The sequence below is a fragment of the Ostrea edulis genome, chromosome 3 (genome assembly GCF_947568905.1).
Source record: "Ostrea edulis chromosome 3, xbOstEdul1.1, whole genome shotgun sequence".
Lineage (NCBI taxonomy): Eukaryota > Metazoa > Mollusca > Bivalvia > Ostreida > Ostreidae > Ostrea > Ostrea edulis.
The window spans coordinates 29,268,830-29,288,605 of NC_079166.1; the positions used below are offsets into that span (position 1 = coordinate 29,268,830).

The window sequence follows — 19,776 nt, forward strand, 5'->3', positions numbered from 1 at the left end:
ATAATGATATATTAATACAATATTGTATTACAGTCACACTAGACGAGTCTCCCGGTGAAACACTCTTCTAGTATGCGTATACTACAACTAGGTGTGGGCCTGTTCATCCCACTTTCTACATGATGAATTGTGAATTTGTTTTTGGGTAGGTGGACCCCTGGTATTTCATGTATCAGGGAGTTTCTTTCGATTATAATTGAAAAAAAGTGTCGACAGCCACAACATCCTTGTAAGCCTTCTGATGTAATGGGATCCTGCAGATTTAGATTGGGTCTGCAAACTTTCCTATAAATGACCTTCTAGAGAGGACCTAATAAAGCAGTCAATTTAAACCGCAGTACAAAACAAGAGACCCATGGGCCACAACTCTCACCCGCAGTCACCTCCTTCCTGCTGTTCTTCAGAAGACTTTCAAAAGATTTTCTTCCCTCTTTATTTCCATGAAAACTATTGACATCATACATGTATTATGACCCCACTCTATCCCCATGGGGTCATGGCAAAACTACCTGAACTTTAATCCACACAATCCAGGGATGCTTCTATATCTAACATTATATTAGCCATGTTGTTCTGGAGAAAAGTTTTGAAAAGGATTTTTCCGCTGTATTAATGTATCCTATGAAACTTAATCCCCGATTTCAACCACACCTTATAACCTCAGAGTCCATAATTTGAAAATAAAAATTGAATCTACACAACTTGGGAATGTTTGCATGTTTAATGTATCCCTGCTACTCTTGAAAAGATTTTGTTTCTCATATTTCCTACATATTCATGTAAAACTTCGAATATTTTAGCCCCATCCCAGCTCCAGTGGCCAAGACACAAAAGTATATGATCAAATATGAAGTGCCAGTGGTTCTTGAGAAGAAGCTTTTTAAATGACCCCACCTTATTTTTGGCCTTTTCTTGATTATCCCCTCTTTGAAAGTATAATAGACCTTCATTTAATTAATCAGGAATCCCTTTCTCCCAAAATACTCAGTCATGTTTGGTGGAAACTGGCCCAGTACTACCAGTGGTTCTGGAGAAAAAAAGAAATTGTGAAGAAAATTAAGCTTACGACGACAGACAACAGACAAATTTCAATCAGAAAAGCTCACTTGAGCCTTTGGCTCAGGTGAGGAAAAAATTTAACCCTCATAAAATATGATGGAGTGTATACAATATACATGTAAAAATTTGTGAACCATCACTAAGCATGGCCTCTCCCTCCAGTAGATCTACCTTTGTCCCTCAGTCACGATTTCTCCAACTTCATAAGTAAAGGAATATAATCATCTGTTAATATTGTGACAAGCTTCACTAAATTCTATTTATTTACAGCGTAGAATGTACCTTTTAAAGGGTACTGCTGACCATAATCATAAAATATGTGTCCCTGAATCTTTCACCTTCCATTTCAATATCAGTAATAAGCGTGATGCCCCCCAGCCCTTCCCACTCATTGATAATAAACAATACACATAAATATGGCTGCTTCAAACAAGCAGTGGGACAGCTTTCCCCTAGGTGACAGAAATTTTCTAAAGTGATTGCCACCTATATAGTCCATATAATGCCCTCACACTGTGGTATCAATCAATTTCTCTCTATTAATTATTTCCTTTCATTTCAAAGTGTCCAAAGATGACAAAATTTTCTCATGCAATGAGGAGAGGTACATCCTTCAATTCAAAAAGCAGTGTTTAAAGATTCTCAGCTGCCATCTCAGGGCTGTATTTCCTGTGACACAGGGACAAGACAAGGGCTGCATTTCCTGTGGCACAGGGGCAAGACAAGGGCTGCATTTCCTGTGACACAGGGGCTAGATCAGAGCAATACACTGTGACATATCGGAAAGGAGAAAATTTTAATGAATTAAGTGGCATCATGCATTTATGACCATTTTAGTAACACTTTGTCCATTTTCATGTACATGCATTTCTATTCACTTCATACTGAATCGACCCTAGCTACAAGTATTTAGATATCTATTAATAAAGAAGATTATTTTTCTGTCTGCATGAGCTCACCCATACAATAAAAGAACAGCATTTTTATTAACCTCAATATCGGGAACAGGTGCACTTTCAAAATACAATTTCAAGGTTTGAAATTTGATATTTAAGTACTAATTTGTAAATGTATCTCTATTTTAAAGCCTGCAATTATGTATAATTTAGTAAACTTTCTAAGATATCAAGAAAAATCAGGACTAGTTAAGTTAATAGAAATTTTATTTGTCAGCTTTCCAATGCAAGTATATATAGTTACTTTCTTCTGCTTAACAAGTTGTCGAGCTATTGGACAATATCTCTTTATATTCATGAAATGATTTACATGTAATAAAATTCAGCCACTACTACACAGTGCGTGCTGTCACAGACAGACAATTTTGTTTGCTACCTTGAAAGTTTTACGTCACAGTACAACAAATGACAGCTAAACGCATCTGCGTCACTCGCGAAGGATAACCTTTCAATGCTGATTACGACCCCAAGACAGGACGTAAACCGATTTAAGAAGAAATAAATACAAAATATCAATTGACGCACGGAATGTCTATTTCCAGTCAGGCAAATGGACTTTAATGGATTGAGTGAAGCGACATGATTATCCTCACATCTACTTTGTGATCTGTGTTTGTGTTCAGGCTTCCTTTAAAGGTCTTTCAAATTTCACGAGTGAAAAGCATGTACCATATTGAGGCTGCTTTCTAAATTTAAAATAACAAAAAAAATTTTTTATCTATTCAATATTCACCCTTGAACTTGACAAATGTTGTATGAATAAATGAAAAAAATAAACAAGATATTTAAATCAAAGTCTGTTCCCACACCCCACTTCGTGACATTCTGTAAATCTAAAGTAGAGGACAGTGTCAATAGGTGCCAAGAATTATTTCAAACCCGTTGGAGTACAAAAAAAATCTTATTCTACTTTAATATCACATACATTTGTACCTGCATGCATGAGCTGGTTACAATCTGTATTATCTCCCCTTGGAACCATCACTTCTTCCTTAACTAAATTCTCTTTAATTGGTGATCAGCACCATCAAAAGCTATATAATGGTACTTTTCCTGAAATCAAACTTTTGAAAACTTTGAAGAAATTTAAAGAAAAACCTGGTTGGAAAGGGATTGAAGATTTAGGGAGACTCCACTTAAGTTTCAGATCTGCATTCTGACTTGTATTTGATTTCAATTTCAGAAATAGACTTGTAGATTTAAAAAAAATTTCATTAATTTAAACAAAACTCTACAGAGAGAACATTAACTTGGAAAATTCAAAGGCTGAATAACAAACTGAAAGGGAGAGAACTCTTATAAGGTTTGGGTTCTGCACCCCACCTAATGAGCATTTTGAGGAAAACATTGGGTATTGTGCACTATTAAGTATTTGCATAGCACAATATATGTCCCTACCGACCCCGAGTTCAGTTTGCGTAATATTCTATATGGATAATCCTGCGTCAACAGTTTATACATATGTAATTATTTTAAAAAAGTCGATACAATATGTCTGGTCTAGAAATTTCAATGGCATTGCCTTTTTGCATTTCATTCAATCTTAACTGAAAACGTCATCAACGGTCGACAAGACTTTTGTTTTTCTCATCCCTGATGACGGTGCAGGTTTTATATTTGTCGCATCAAACAATGCTTCATATTCCTATCCTCTGAAGCCTCCAGTTCTCTTGCTGTGTCTAAGGAACAATCTCACCTCCATTATTCTGAACAATCAAGCATAAAAATATTAACAATCACAATTTCATTCTATCTGTTCATTGTTTCTGCCACTTCTCGTGTGTTTACATGAATAAAAAGTTGAAATATTCATAAACATGGATATTTTTGAACAAGCAGACATCTATTATTTTTTTGAAAATATTAATATCAATTATATAATTTCAATCTTCTAAAAATAGATGTACCAGCTGGTAAAATTATGGATATCTCGACTTTAATTCAAAAGACAGCTAAGTACAAGAATTGAAGAAGTTCAGTCAATCTTACATTATTTATTAACATTTATTTACTTTATTTATTAGAATAATTCAACTGTGACAAAAGTGAAACTTATCTGTGTCTAATTAATAAATCTTGCTATAATCCAGAAATTTCATTTGTTCATCAAGGATTCAATCATATTCATATTTCAACATTATAATTGCACTAAAAATTAAAACTCAGTTTAGAAGTAGCACTTACATAAATTCCTGAGATTAAACTGAAAGTTAATCAAATAAGTTTGTCTAGCTCAATAATTTGATTTACCTTCAAACAAACATTAGCTTGTTTTATTTTCATTTTATCAATGCAGATCTCAAGCCTGCACTATATTTTCATGTATGTGCCATATTTGCTAATTCCGCCCCCATCACACAATTTTGAAATGAAACCTTTGTTTCTCGCTCTCCATCAGATCTCAACATGACGTGCAGAAAATAATAAATATACCAACCATTACTACAAAATTTAAAACAGAAATCAAAATGAGCTAGCTTTTATCGGCATTCAAATCAGCACACACTCTACAGTGTATTAGTGTGTTCATACAATGCTGATCACACAAGCCTAATAAACAGAGAGTAATATTGTGTATTTACACACAAAAAATTTGGATTCAAGACAGAATTTGGCAAAAAAAGAATACTGTAAAAAAGAATACTGTAATCAACTTGCTTTTGATTTGATAGTAAAAAGACTACACTCTTGTAAGCATAAGCACCGGCCCACTTTCGGTAGTATATATTGTTCTTGCAGTGGCATTTACTGGTATTCAAACAGATTTGAGATAGTGAATTTTTAATACCTAAAAATTCACTAAGTTTATATTGATAAATTATAGGCCTTTAACTGCAACAGTTGCTGCTATACAAATGGAGCAAAACTGGTTATTATAAACACAAAGTCTGTACAGAAATCACGAAAACCTGTAATTTTGCAATGCAAAATGCCAAAATTGACTTTTCGTGACTGAAAATAGCATTATTCAGTTAACAAGGGTGTCACGAATCATCTGACCTTGTAAACAAACTACAAGATAAACATCAACAAAGTTTATTTATTTCCATACTCCCACGCCAAGTAACAAAGCCCTCTTTGCGTGACCTGGCCGAGTTCAAAACACGAAAGTGCAGGCCCTCTTACAAAAAAAAAAGATTTAAATCTCTAGCATAAACAATTCATGTAAAGAGAAACTTTTCACTATTCGGAACCTTAAGCTGCCTGTCTATTCTTCAGCTTAAAGCTGACCCAGAAAAAATATTTGTTCTCCCCCGCTTTTGTCCTTGATCATCAGTGACAATGTGCGTGTCCTTTAAAAATCTATTTTCCTTTTATGTAACCCTACTCCCGCCCGTATTTTGACACAGGCTGTATTAAAATTTTCTCAAGCTTATAATATTCATTTGAGCAAGTTTTCTTCAGAAATCCAAGACTGAATTTCAAAATTGATGAACCGATTTTTGAACTGAATAAAGGTTTGCTGACAGCTTTTATGGTTGGAGTTAATATCTAGCTCACGACAGTCAAAAAAATTACAGATATATTTGACCTTGTTTTTTTTTGTTTGTTTTTTTACAGTTCACAGAAAAGATTTCATTTTGAAATAATTTTTACCTCTTTGAAGAAATATGAAAAAAGTCAAGCTTAACTCAAAATCTGAAAATTTTATTTTGCTGTAAAAATGTGCTATTATGATAGTTTTATATGTAACTTTAACCATTATAATTGATAAAATCAAAATTACGTTGAAGATTTTATCAAAATAAAGATTCCGGTTCTATTGAATTACATAGAAATCAATTTTTGAACAGGAAGACAATAATGTAATTTTACTTCATTTCAGAGCCTCTGGATACCGGTTTCCTAACACAAACATTAATAACAAAAGTTTATAAACCTTCTTTTCTTTTGTCATTGAAATAGTAAATCACAATTTTTCAACAAAAATTTTTGACATCAAAATGACTTCTAGTATTGTTTTAATCTGATGCATTATAAGCTGTAAATAATTAATTACTGGTGGACATTTGAAAACATCATGAATGAATGCTCTCATGATATATGATTAATATAGATTTATAATCCTAGTAATTTTAACTGCAATATTAAATATCTCATCATGCGTGACGTACAGACAGTGTCCCTGCAACCTAGCAGGAATTATATTGGACAAATTGATAAGCAATCTTTATGATACATGTATGAATTTAAAAAGTCCAGTTGAAATGGCAAAATAAATTCTTAGATGGTCTAAAATCAGTTACTTTCACTTTTAATCATTCACCCCTCCAACGTTTAATGTCACCTGCAAAATTTATGAATGGGTGGATATATATTTTTTGGCTTAGTTTGGTTGTAATAAGTACAAAGTATAAAATCAATATACAATTTCTGAAAAATAAGGGATTTGTAAATTTTTTAAGATGTTTAAAAGTTAAAATACACAACCCCTCCCAATGCAAATTTTTCCCATGCAGTTTTAGACATAATTCAGAAATCATGAGAATAAATTATATTTTCATTTGGTAAATTGTATTCATTTTACTTGTAAAAACAAACCTATTTGTCATTTCCATCATTTGTGAAAGAAATTTGTTTGTAGCAAGTGAATTTAATTTATTAAAACAAATAAGCCATTCTGCAGAGTTAACTCCCTTTGGTTGCTTTCGGAATAACTTGGGACCTCAAACTTAATGAGACCTTGAACTAAATGACGACTCCCTCATGAAAATTTTAGTCTGAAATTTTCCTGAAACATTTCTGAAATTTTCCTGAAACATTCCAGAATTGTCTATCTGAAACAAAAGTCTGAAACATGCCTGTAATTGGAACATTCCAGGCATGTTTCAGACTTGGTGTTTCAGCCAATTGCGAGTGATGTTTCAGCCAATATTTCAGCAACGTTTCATACAGTTTTCAAACTGATAGTAAGCAAGGTTTCAGAAATATTCAGCAATTATTCAGTGCCGTTTCAGCAATTATTCAGCACTGTTTCAGAAATTATTCAGCACTGTTTCAGCAAATATTAAGTACTGTTTCAGCAAATATTAAGTACTGTTTCAGCAATTATTCAGCACTGTTTCAGCAATTATTCAGTGCGGTTTCAGCAAATATTAAGTACTGTTTCAGCAATTATTCAGTGCTGTTTCAGCAAATATTCAGTGCCGTTTCAGCAATTATTCAGTGCCGTTTCAGCAATAATACCCCACCTATTCAGCAATGTTACAGCACTTATTCAGCAAGTATATGCTAGCTTTTCATCCTGCAATATACTTTAAAAAATAATCGAGACAAATATATTTCAATTTTTATTTTTCATTCAAAATATCAAAGTCTTAAATTGTCTTTTTTCAGGCACTACCTTTTTTATAATTTAAATTTCCATTTACTGTTTACTTGGTATTACATCCTACCGGGTCTTCCCACCTCTCTGATTAGAAATAGCTAGCTGTTGTAGGCCTTATAGTCCACTATGAGGTAATCATTCTGATTGTCATATAGATCTATGGGCCTTGTCTGTATCCAACGAATTTTTAGGATAATCCACTTCTTAATTTGCTTGAATCCATCTGAAATTATACTAGCATACATGTACATTGTAAACTTAACAATGTGTTTAATCTTATAAATAATGATCGAAGTTCATATAAATTCATGATCTTAATTAATTCAACATGGAATGATTCAAATTTATGTGATCGAAAGTTCTGATTTTTACATAGTACAGGCACTTAATAGGACTATTAGGTTAACATTAACACAAAAATTCATACCTCGAACTGCTAACAAAATGGCGTCGAAGATTCAGGCCAGGGAAACCAAGATCTGGAAGTTTTCATGCTTATGCATTCTCCCGCAAGGTATTTACTAAAATCTTTTCTTGGATCCTTTATACAGGAGAGTGGAATCGCATTAAATTTATCTTCACCCACTCATACAACGATGGCGTTATGATTTCAAGACATGGCTGTTGATCAAACGAATTTTTTCCCGCGTGCAATACTTCCGTCTGCGATGAATATTAAACTGGTACCGTTATCGACCTCGCCTATTTCGTATGTAGGTAGCATCAATCAGCGGGGAACCAGTTTACAAATATTTAAAAAAAATATTGTCAAAAGTATTATAGCTCTTAAAATAAAGGATATATTCCAATATTTCTCCTATAAATTTTTTTATCGATTTTTTTAATACTTTGTAATTGATTGACAACTTCCGTCAACATCGGATGAAAACACAGAAGATGGAGGCCGGAGGGGCAGTGCAGTGAGAAGATTCTGCCTTACTTAACATGTAAGTTTCAAAACCAAAATAGTATAGGCTTAAATTATGATTGAAAATGACAGTCATATAAATAAATGGCACTTGGTTTCAATTTTGAAGTAGAGGTGACTGACTAATGAAAGTCGCCGATTTTTTTAAATTTATTTTTTTACACTTACGATTTTTGTTAGGCCTAGGACACCCATGTTTTCTTATGTAACAGTGTGTAAAGATTTCAAGCTAAATGCACAAATGAATTTCACTGCCCACAGTTATAACAAGTAGGGATTACACACGTTGTAATTGTAAAACGACAAAGTTACGACGACCCGAATTTTCTCAACACAATTTCACAATCTCTTGCTAGTGCCATTCTTCCATACTTTCACAACGTCTCGTAGGTTGAAAAATTCAGAAAATGCTTAATGCAGTTTTGTATTTGATTCCAATTGCAAAAATATACTATGGTAAAGCAGTTTAAGTATATCTATGACACAAAATGCTCTTGAATTCATACATTGAAATATTACGTCATTAGAACTGAATTACGATTATAAATCAAATATACAGCATGAGTAATACAGCAATAGATACTCAAGAATTTGCTTGAAATGTAGGACTGTGTGATTGTATTGTTATGGAGCCTCTAATTAATATATTCATATATTGTTATTGTATTTTTTCAGTAAGTCATTCTTAGGAGAACTTCTTAGTAGATAATAAGCAGGCTGACTCTTTATAAATTGGGAAGAGGAAGGAGTCGGAACTGAACATTCTGGAGGGAGTGGCTTGTGCTGAGTTTTATTTTTTAAGGAAACTTCCATTCAACATGTTCAACAACAGAAAATCTGTGAATTAACCCACTGTAGAGTGCCAAAATCTGTTGCAACAGAATAGTTGCAGATTAATCTAATAGATCTGCCTGTGATGACCATGATTGGAACTATATCTTGTTTAGTAAATGGACTTAAATAATGATCAACTCCAAAAAGTACCCAAAACTGTTTCAACAGAATTGCTACAGTATAGATGCCTGTGATGACCATGATCGAGACTAATATATTTTTGATGAAGTGTTAAAGTGTATACACAGACACAAACATGGGCATAGTTAATTTGTTTTGTATTATATAATGTCCATTATGGGTTGATTTCATTGTCATGTCATATATTATGATTATAGTTTAAATAATTTATCTCCAAGGAATTTGTCTTTTCTCAGAATGATAAGTTGTCGCAATATTGCAGAGTTTCAGACAGTTTCAGCAATTTGAATGTTTCAGATGGAACTCAGCAATTTTAATTGATGTTTCAGACTGTCTCAGCAACTTGTCTGAATGTTTCAGTAATTAAGAAATGTTTCAGCAATGCTCAAGGTGTTTCAGCATATGTACTGAAACATGTTCAGCCTTGATTCAGCAAGAAACATTTCAGTAAGCAATGTTTCAGTAATTAAGAAATGTTTCAGCAATGCTCAAGGTGTTTCAGCATATATGCTGAAACATGTTCAGCATTGATTCAGCAAGAAAAATTTCAGTAAGCAATGTTTCAGATTTGTTTCAGATATCTTTCAGCAAATTTTCAGCAAAATATTTTCATGAGGGCTGTACAACTTTAGAAATTTCAGGAGGACCATTTCCTGATATAAATTTCACAATCCAGGGTTTGACATTAACTTTTTGGGGCACTAGACCAATCGGGCTACTTAAAATGATTTTTGCTAGACCTGACCTTACATCCACTAGCCCTGACCAACGTTCCAGAAAAAAATCTTATAAGATTCTCCATATCTAAATACATGTACTTAATTTAAATGAAAAACGTTAAGTTTGAACTAAAATGCATTTAATTGTCTCAAAAAAATTTTTAATCTCGTCATTCAATTTGATGCTTTTACTTTCAACCCTATTTTCAGTTTCTTTAAATTTTTACCGGCACGGAAATTCTTTAATTTATTTAGAATAAATTGACCTCAATATTTTTTTTTAAATTTCTATTTCATAAGCCCTGCTTTGTTTCTTCCCAACGTTTTCCTTTTTTTTCTTTCTTGAGACATCTTTTGCTTTCATTGAGGACGAGATTTCATATTTGATTATATAGACATTCCCGCACATATGTTTAATAAACACTTTCTTATATTCAATTCAAATGAACTGTTTTGGTGTTTTTTTTAATGAAAATGAATTCAATAATTCTATTTAACCAAAACATAACTTTATACACATTAACAATGTGTAGATGTCGTAGAACATCACTTACGACCGCGACTTATAGAGATTATGTCATCATGCGGTTCAAAATTGCTCGCAAACTCTTTACAGTTATTTTGTTTATGAATAAAATATCTTATGATTTAAAGTAAAGTTTCTTAACTTTGTTTATATTTTTAACACGACCAGTCGGACTAGTAAATAAACATTTTACCCGACCGGACCTATCATTTAGTAGTCTCGGTCGGTCGGACATGCCTTAGTGTCAAACCCTGCAATCCAGTGTATGTTTGTAGAAATGAAGTCATTGTAAGTCGATCTTTAATTGTTGTTGAAATGTTACAACGTAACATGCACACCCAGCACAGCGCAAAAAGACCCTTAATGTTGACGTTTAATTTGTATTAATTGCATGATAATTCCCAATTCTGTTCAAAATCTTATTTCAATGAAAATTTCTAAATTTTCAAAATAATAATTACAAATATTTACAGTATCAATTACACTGTAGAAATTCCGTTCATGCACTACAGGATCTAGAATTTTGACTCCATTGTCGCGAATGCGGTTACATATTGTATAATCTTCATTAGCTAGTAGTCCAACTTTTTATTTATTCTTCACAGCCTTGTCATTCTGAGTCAGTGTCCTCTCTGAGCACAATTAATGTTAGTAATTAATATTAATTAACCTGTGCACAATAAATAAGGAGAAAGACTTTAAATTTGTCACCTCAAAGTCAGATATTCAGTCTAAATAATAATTAGCAACACACGTAACTGTCAAACACACAAGCAGATCAAGTCATGGGGGGAAAAAATCCTTGTATCGAACTTAAAAAGCAGTCATTTTGAGAGAAATCAACACATATCCTGAAATGTACTAGTTTTCACAAATCTGCATTGTAAGTAGCACTTATTAGCACCTCTTTTAAAGGTTTTTGCAACAAGAGAGGTGAAAATGGCCCACAGATATTAAAACTGATAAACTGCAGATGAAGTAGCTGTTTCTGCGACTTTAGAGTTATTCTTACACTACAGCATTTGTTACAGTTTACAATCAAATCTAACATGCCTACTTTAATCTCCTCCTATGGGTCTTCCTCCACCAGAGACAACAATTAAATGTTTTTCTCTGACAGAAATTTTCACTCTTCTGTTACAGGGGCAGTTAGCTAGGTTACCAACTATTAGGGGAATGGATTCAGACCCAAAATATCTTCTCTCAGAAACACATAGAGCCTCTATCACTATAAGCAAGTTAAGATACAACCCAAAATGTAGATCAAGTCTCTGTCGCTGAACCAGTGAAGATCCAACCCAAAATGTAAAGTCTCTGTCGCTAAACCAGCGAGGATCTAACCCAAAATGTAGATCAAGTCTGTCGCTTAATCAGAGAGAATACATCCCAAAATGTAGATCGAGTCTCTGTCGCTGAACCAGTGAGGATCCAACCCAAAATGTAAAGTCTCTGTCGATAAACCAGCAAGGATCCAACCCAAAAATCTCTCCTTCCAGATACATAGAGTATCTGCAGCTAAATCAGTGAGGATACAAACTCAAATAGAGAGCTTATGTCACTTAACGAGCTAGTAGGATACAAACTCAAATAGAGAGCTTAATATGTCACTAAATGAGCTAGTAGGATACAAACTCAAATACAGAGCTTATGTCACTAAATGAGCTAGTAGGATACAAACTCAAATATAGAGCTTATGTCACTTAATGAGCTAGTAGGATACAAACTCAAATAGAGAGCTTATGTCACTAAATGAGCTAGTAGGATACAAACTCAAATAGAGAGCTTATGTCACTTAACGAGCTAGTAGGATACAAACTCAAATACAGAGCTTATGTCACTAAATGAGCTAGGTTATAAACCCCAAATATCTTCCCCCAGATACATGTAGAGCCTCTATCACTAAGCTATCTATGATGACTACTACTTAAACACATTATTTCATTGTGTCATTGATATCTAACTAGACCCACATACACGCAGCACTGTAAATGTTCAAGGGTCCACAGTTTGTTTTATAATAATCATATCACTCCTGTAGTACACCAAGATGTGTTTGTGAAACACAATGGCAAATTTGACTTTGATAAATGACCTTCATCAATCAGTGACAGAGCAATGACCTTCACCTGTAAGTTCACGGGCATAAAGTCTCTACCTTGTACAAAGTTGACCAAGGTCTGAATAAGCAAGGTCAATGAAATGGACACAAACCAGGAACATCCATCATAATTATCATAAAAGTCAGGAGAGATTCCCATTGGTGAAGAGAGATTTCCATTGGTGAGGAGAGATTTCCATTGGTGAAGAGAGATTTCCATTGGTGAGAAGAGATTTCCATTGGTGAGGAGAGATTTCCATTGGTGAAGAGAGATTTCCATTGGTGAGAAGAGATTTCCATTGGTGAGGAGAGATTTCCATTGGTGACACAAGGTTAATCCCCTAAATGACAGACAGCTGGGGAGAGATTTCCATCGGTGAGGAGAGATTTCCATTAGTGACATGAAGTTAATCTCCTCAATATGACAGACAACTGAAGAGAGATTTCCATTGGTGAAGAGAGATTTCCATTGGTGAGGAGAGATTTCCATTGGTGACACAAGGTTAATCCCCTCAATATGACAGACAGCTGAGGAGAGATTTCAGTTGGTGACAGGATCATTAGAGAATAGACAGTGAAAGTCTGTGTTTAATTGTTTTCCAAAAGGAGGAAATAATGGAATGTATGATTTGATTAAAATGTATGACAGGCAACATAGAAAACCCGACATGAAGAACTCCATTTATCATCAAAATTTCATACCATCAACTGCGGAATAATTCTGGGTCAATTTCCACCTCTGTTAATTATTCATGCTATGATATATTTAGCAAATGATGTCTAATTATATTATTGATGACAATTAATTACTCTGAGACCTGTATTGTTGACATTAATCTGTTTTGTCGAGAGCTCGCAGACACAGAATATTTCCTTTAACACAGATGTACAATCTCACATAGTCATGTCCTTTAATCGAACATGCAGTATGACTGGGCACTGTTGAAGGAGAACAGCCGGGCTGTACACCAGTCTTCCCAGTTCAGGATCCCAATTGTCATCCATCAAAACGGCTTCCTGATCTTTTCTGTGATTCATGTGTGGAGAATTATTTTTTTAAATTGCAGGCATTCACTAGGGAGTATTAAATGCTCTTTTGTTACAAAATTGCATAACCCCCATGTCTGCAATGATCAATGGTCACACTTTTCCAGTCTACCAGACCATAGGGAAGAGGACCACCAACCACTTCACTCACCAGAGCATTTGAATATTTTTCATGTAAAACATTAAGGTATAGCTCATTACACCTCAAAAGAGTTTCTCAAATCAGAATGAAATGATTTAATTATGAAAGATACGATATGTAATAAGTAAATATGTCAAAGAGGCAGAAAATATACAATTTTGGAGGGGGGAAAAACAATGATTTCTGAAAATTCATTTGAATGAATATAAACAAAAGATTCTGGCAGATTTGAAATTGAGATCTGCAAGTAACTAACCGGATACTTTATCCTTCTTCACCCTCACCACGCATCCTCCTCCACCACTTCTTCACGAAATAGGTCTCAAGGTGGGGTAACCGGTCAACAGGGAATGCTTACTCCTCCTAGGCACCTGATCCCTTCTCTAGTGTGTCCAGGGGCCCCAACTGTTTGCCCTACTCTTTATTTTGTATATCTTTCATGGGATTTATGAGATTGATTGCAGTTCATTACCTTCCCTGTTTCTAAATATTCCTCTCCAAGATTTTCAACTCATATGATGTATAGCGCTTCAACCCTGAGCTAGTGCATATGAGGAAGATACATCTACAAACGTATGTAACACAAAGGTTTATGCTATATCTTATATGACATATATTGCGCCTGAGATAAACTCCCTGGAAACAGGTCTACTCTGGGATAATTATCTGATAAGTTGCACAGTTTTTGAAAAGTTAAAAAAAGGACCAGAAAAGTCATTAAATGCATCCACTGGGGAGAGTACGCTATGATATCTGTATGATATCTTAATGATATCTGTGCAACATCTGAAGGAAGTTCTAGTGTTAATCTGACGAAGGTTTTCAATTATCTAAGCTGACTATTTGATCAAGTCTGAAATAAATCAATTATCACACTTTTTCAACAGATCTATAAAGACATGCATTACGATTGTGTAACCATGCACTGGTAGAACTTTGGTTATCTTTGTGATCTGCCATCTTTGACAAAGTCGTGAGGATGGTGATATATAAATAGGTCTGGTGTATTCCAATGCAAATAGACCATACAGCTGTTGCACAAGTTACACAAGGCTTTGTATCAATTGGGCCAGACTCAGCATAAAACACAAATAATCTCCAATACATTTTTTATTGTCATCCAGACAAATTGCATTATCAAGTCTGTTTTGATCCATAAAAAATCTTGATTTCATTTTCAGTGTTAATACCCTACTTCCGTTTTTCTATCCATTTGGCTTCCCATTGCTGGTCGACAGCAAAGTTTAAGAAAGGTATTACTGACTTGATATTTGTTATCATAGCTTGAGAAAATAACTTAATTAAGTACACCATATTGCATTTTCTTTGCGCAACATGCACGTACATGCTTATTAATATTTGAGACTTATAGGTGCAGCTAGTATATCAGGAATATCTTTCTGATTAGAAAGTGTTCAATTATTACACCTGCACATAATCATGTATGAATGAAACTGAATGTTAATTTTAAAATCAGTGGTGGATTCAGAGACCCTACTGGAAAGGATGGTCACCCATCACATCCACGCCCACCTAAAACAAAACCAACCCCCAAAACAAACAAATCCAACCCCCACAAACAAAAACATCCCAAAATTAATCCCCCCTACAAAAAAACTACTTCACCACAAACAAAAACTACCCCCACCACAATCAAAAACTACCCCCACCAAAATCAAAAACCACCCCCACCACAATAAAAAACTACCCCCACCACAAACAAAAACAACCACAATGCAACCCACCACAAGCAAAAACTACCCCCACTACAAACAAAAAGTACCCCCACCACAAACAAAAACTACCCCCACCACAAACAAAAACTACCCCCACCACAAACAAAGACAACCACACCACAATCAAAAACTAACTCCACCATTATCAAAAACTATCCCTACCACAAACAAAAACCACCCCCATCACAATGAAAAACTACCCCCACCACAAACAAAAACTACACCCACCACAATCAAAATTAATCCCCACCACAAATTAAAAGTTAAGGATCCCCACCACAAACAAAATCAAACCGACCACAATACATCCCCTGCCAGATACAGCTAGAAGCAACAAAAAAAGTTACTCCTGCCTTTAGACATATCTTTTCTTTGCAATTCTAGTTCAAAATAATTCTTCCACAATGTTTTCCAAATTGTCAAATACCAAGATCTTAGAAATTTGTGTGGGTGGAGTGTCAATCTCTGTCCCCGTTCCAGGGGAGACTGGTGGGGAGTGGTGTATACAGAGACCCAGCATGTTTTTATCCTCTCTCTCTCATCTGAAAAGCTGAATTCACTGACTTTAAATATATATTACTGTTTGCGTGTGTTCTCTCTGAAACTCACACTTTCTGCCAGCCTCAAGCCAAATTCCACAATGATAATGGGCAAAGACCATTAATTTTCATAAAATGCTCCTGTTTAATCCAATATTTTAGTTGCCAGATTTAGTCTTGTAAATGAGATAGGACCAGGATCTGCAAGATAAACTTCATTGTTTTCCAGAGGACACTGAGGACACAAACTCTTGCATTTCATTCATCAATCGGAGAAAATCAATAGGCTGCATGTGCTGTTTCTGTCCTCAATGAATGAACAAGGACTTAAAAAGGTCTTACAGTTAAAGCAGCAGCTCTATTTACATTGATTCAGAGATACTAAATGCGGATTTTTAGAAGTCATTCCCACCCTCTATGAAAGACATAAAATAAACTAACTAAAAAGGACCCTCAGAAGCTTTAGGTAAACTAAGACCATGCATCCCCCTTCTTTGTCTTTTATTCTACACATAATTTTTGCCCCCCCCCCCCCCCCTCCCCCATTACCACCAAGATGAAATCCCTATAGTGACACTGAACTTTAAACACAAAATTCATTGTTCTAGATCTACTCTCGATCGTTTTGTATTTCCTCTGAATTCTGGAGTCCGGAGACAAAAAAAACTGTCAAGTTGCTATAGTAACCAGCATAAAAAGAAATTTTTCTGTCCTAGCTGACAGCTAAGGCTCCTATGAAATTACAGAAATATTGGTTTAAAAAAACACTAACTCTTGATACTACAGATAATTTTATCAGATTTTAATAACTACTACAATACAAAAGTAGTGGTTTGGGCTCTAAATGAACCGTGAATATCAGCTTGGATCATATAGCTCACTCCATGGTAAGACCTGACCCGACTAGTAATGCTGGAGTCCCAGGTTTGATTCATGGTCGAACCATAAATTCTCTCCTTACATTTGGTGCCATTAACCACCACTGGACTTGCAGTTGAAAGTCCTGCCAGGGGCGATAGAATATGGGTGTCTTCTAGGGCACTGACAGTTTAAGGAGGGAGGAATGAAGTGGTTTGGTCTATATGGACCAGATTTTAAACAGAAACTCCACCTAGAATCATTAAATAAAAAGAAAACAAGATGTGTTTGTGAAACACAAATGCCCCCGATAATGGCCAATTCTGATGATGGCCAACGTCACAAGGACAAACATCTTGGTACCAGTAGAAAGATCTTGTCACAAGAAATGCTCATGTACAATATGAAAGCTCTAATATTTACCATTTAGAAGTTATGACCAACGTAAAAAAAAATTTAAAGAAGGTCAAATGTCAAGGTCAAAAGGTCTTGTCACAAAGAATACTCATGTGAAATATCAAAGCTTTATCACTTACTGTTCAAAAGTTATTAGTAAGGTTAAAGTTTTTAAAAAGTAGGTCAAACTCCAAGGTCAAGGTCACAGGGTCAAAAATGTTGGTACTCACGGAAAGGTCTTGTCACAAGGAATACTCATGTGAAATATCAAAGCTCTACCACTTACTGTTCAAAAGTTATAAGCAAGGTTAAAGTTTTTAAAAAGTAGGTCAAACTCCAAGGTCAAGGTCACAGGGTCAAAAATGTTGGTACTCACGGAAAGGTCTTGTCACAAGGAATACTCATGTGAAATATCAAAGCTAGATCACTTACCGTTCGAAAGTTATTAGCAAGGTTAAAGTTTCAGACAGAATTACAGAATGAAGTCACAATATGCCTCCCCGATGATTGCAGTAGTTTTAATTTCGCTGTTTGCAGTTGGGGATTTTTCCGCGAAATTAAAACAACTGCAATCATTTTGCAAGTGTGACATAATACGTTTTGAACAGTAATAAAATTTGAATTCCGCGAAAATAAAACCACCGCAATTAGACCAAAATGAAAAACCGAGAACTTTTAGCACCGCAAAATTAAAACCATTTACAGTATATTATCTGCATAATTAGTAATACATGTATAATTAATATTTAGTATATCATCTGTATGACCCAGCAGACATCAGAGCTGAGAACATCACCCTTGTTAATGATCTACAACATTTTGTTATGGTTTTTATACTATAATCACATGACCTCTCTCTAACTCCTCTCTCTCTCCTCTTTCTCTCTCTCCAAGTACTTAATTTTGCTTTCTGACCAGGTTGCAATTATTTTTTTGTGGTTTTTGTACTATTGATCACAGGGTTTGACATTTACTTTTTTGAGCACTCAACCAGTCGGGCTACTTCAAATGATTTTTACTAGACCTGACTTTATATCCACTAGCCCTGACAAACTTTCCAGAAAAAAACTGATAGTTTGAACTTTCTCCATATTTAAATATTTCATTTAAATGACAAACGTTAAGTTTGAACCAAAACGTCTCAAAAATATCTTCAGTCTCGTCACGCGTCATTCAATTTGATTTTCAAACACGTTTTCTGTTTCTTTAAATTCTACCCGGCATGGGTATTCTTTAGTCTATTTAGTATAAAATGACCTCAACCGGCTTTTATTTATTTTATATTTCATAAGCCCTGCTTTGTTTCTTCCTAACCTTTTCTTTTTTCTCCTGGGACGTCTTTCCTTGAGGACGAGAAGTCGTATTTAATGCCTCGTTCACACGGATGCGCATCAAATTTTACTTCGCATCAAATATCGAATTAAATAGCGTTCATGCGAAGTAAACTAATGCGCATTAAATTCGTATGCATCTCTATTAAAGGGTGCGCGAAAAAGAATAGACTATGTTATTGAAAATTATTTTTATAGATATTTTAATGAATATTGTGTAAATTATCATTTTGCTTAGTTTTTCGTACAAAACTGACATTAGTATATATAGCTGACCATGGTTATGATGCATGTGACCCAAATTTGCCATTACGCATGTGTGTACATTTAATGCGAACTAGCTTCGCTTAGCGTTCACACGGAGCTAATGCGAAGTAAATTTAATTCGCATTAAATCGCGACGTCAATTTTAATTCGAAGTAATCTAATGCGCATTAAAATCTCCGTGTGAACACGGTTCAGATTTAATTCGCATTAACTTACGTTTAATGCGAATTAAATTCTTCGTGTGAATGAGGCATAAATATAGAGACATTCCCGCACATATGTCAACACCGATAAATGTTTACGACGTAATTTATTAACTTGATAAACACTTTATTATAGTCAATTCAAATAATCTGTTTAAAATCAACATCGAGTAGATGTCGTAGAACATCACTACCGACCGCTACTTATTTATTAGAACTAAAAATAGACTATTCCATCACACGGTTCAAGATTGCTTGCAAACTCTTTACAGTTATTTTCTTTTAGTTAAGAATAAAATATCATACGGTTTAAAGTAAAGTTTCTTGTTTATTTTTTAACACGACCAGTCGGACTAGTAAATCGACATTTTACCCGACCGGACCTATCATTTAGTAGACTCGGTCGGTCGGACGTGCCTTAGTGTCAAACCCTGGATCATCACATGATCTCTTCTCTATCTCTCCTTTCTCTTTATCTTTCCTTTCTCTCGATCTCTTTCTTTTGCTCTCTCGGTATCTAATATTGCTTCTGACCAGAATAAAAAGATAAGGGAGTGATAATAAGACCTGTTTATCAGGCGTTCCCCTGTTACAATAGACACCTGTATACAGGCCTGTCATTTAGGGTTTACCTGTACTTACCTGTACTTATGGGTTGTTATCTTGA

General features: G+C 34.6%; 1 protein-coding gene and 1 long non-coding RNA gene across 5 annotated transcripts in view; one reads left to right on the forward strand and one right to left on the reverse strand.

Annotated features, from left to right (window-relative positions):
* Positions 1-19,776, reverse strand: part of LOC125677450 (terminal nucleotidyltransferase 5C-like) — a 131,494-nt gene that overhangs the window by 37,555 nt on the left and 74,163 nt on the right. The window lies entirely within an intron of this gene.
* On the forward strand, positions 7,296-9,464 carry LOC125677452 (uncharacterized). Its single transcript, XR_007371133.2, has 2 exons — positions 7,296-8,291; positions 8,948-9,464. It is a non-coding gene; the product is annotated as an uncharacterized LOC125677452 (long non-coding RNA).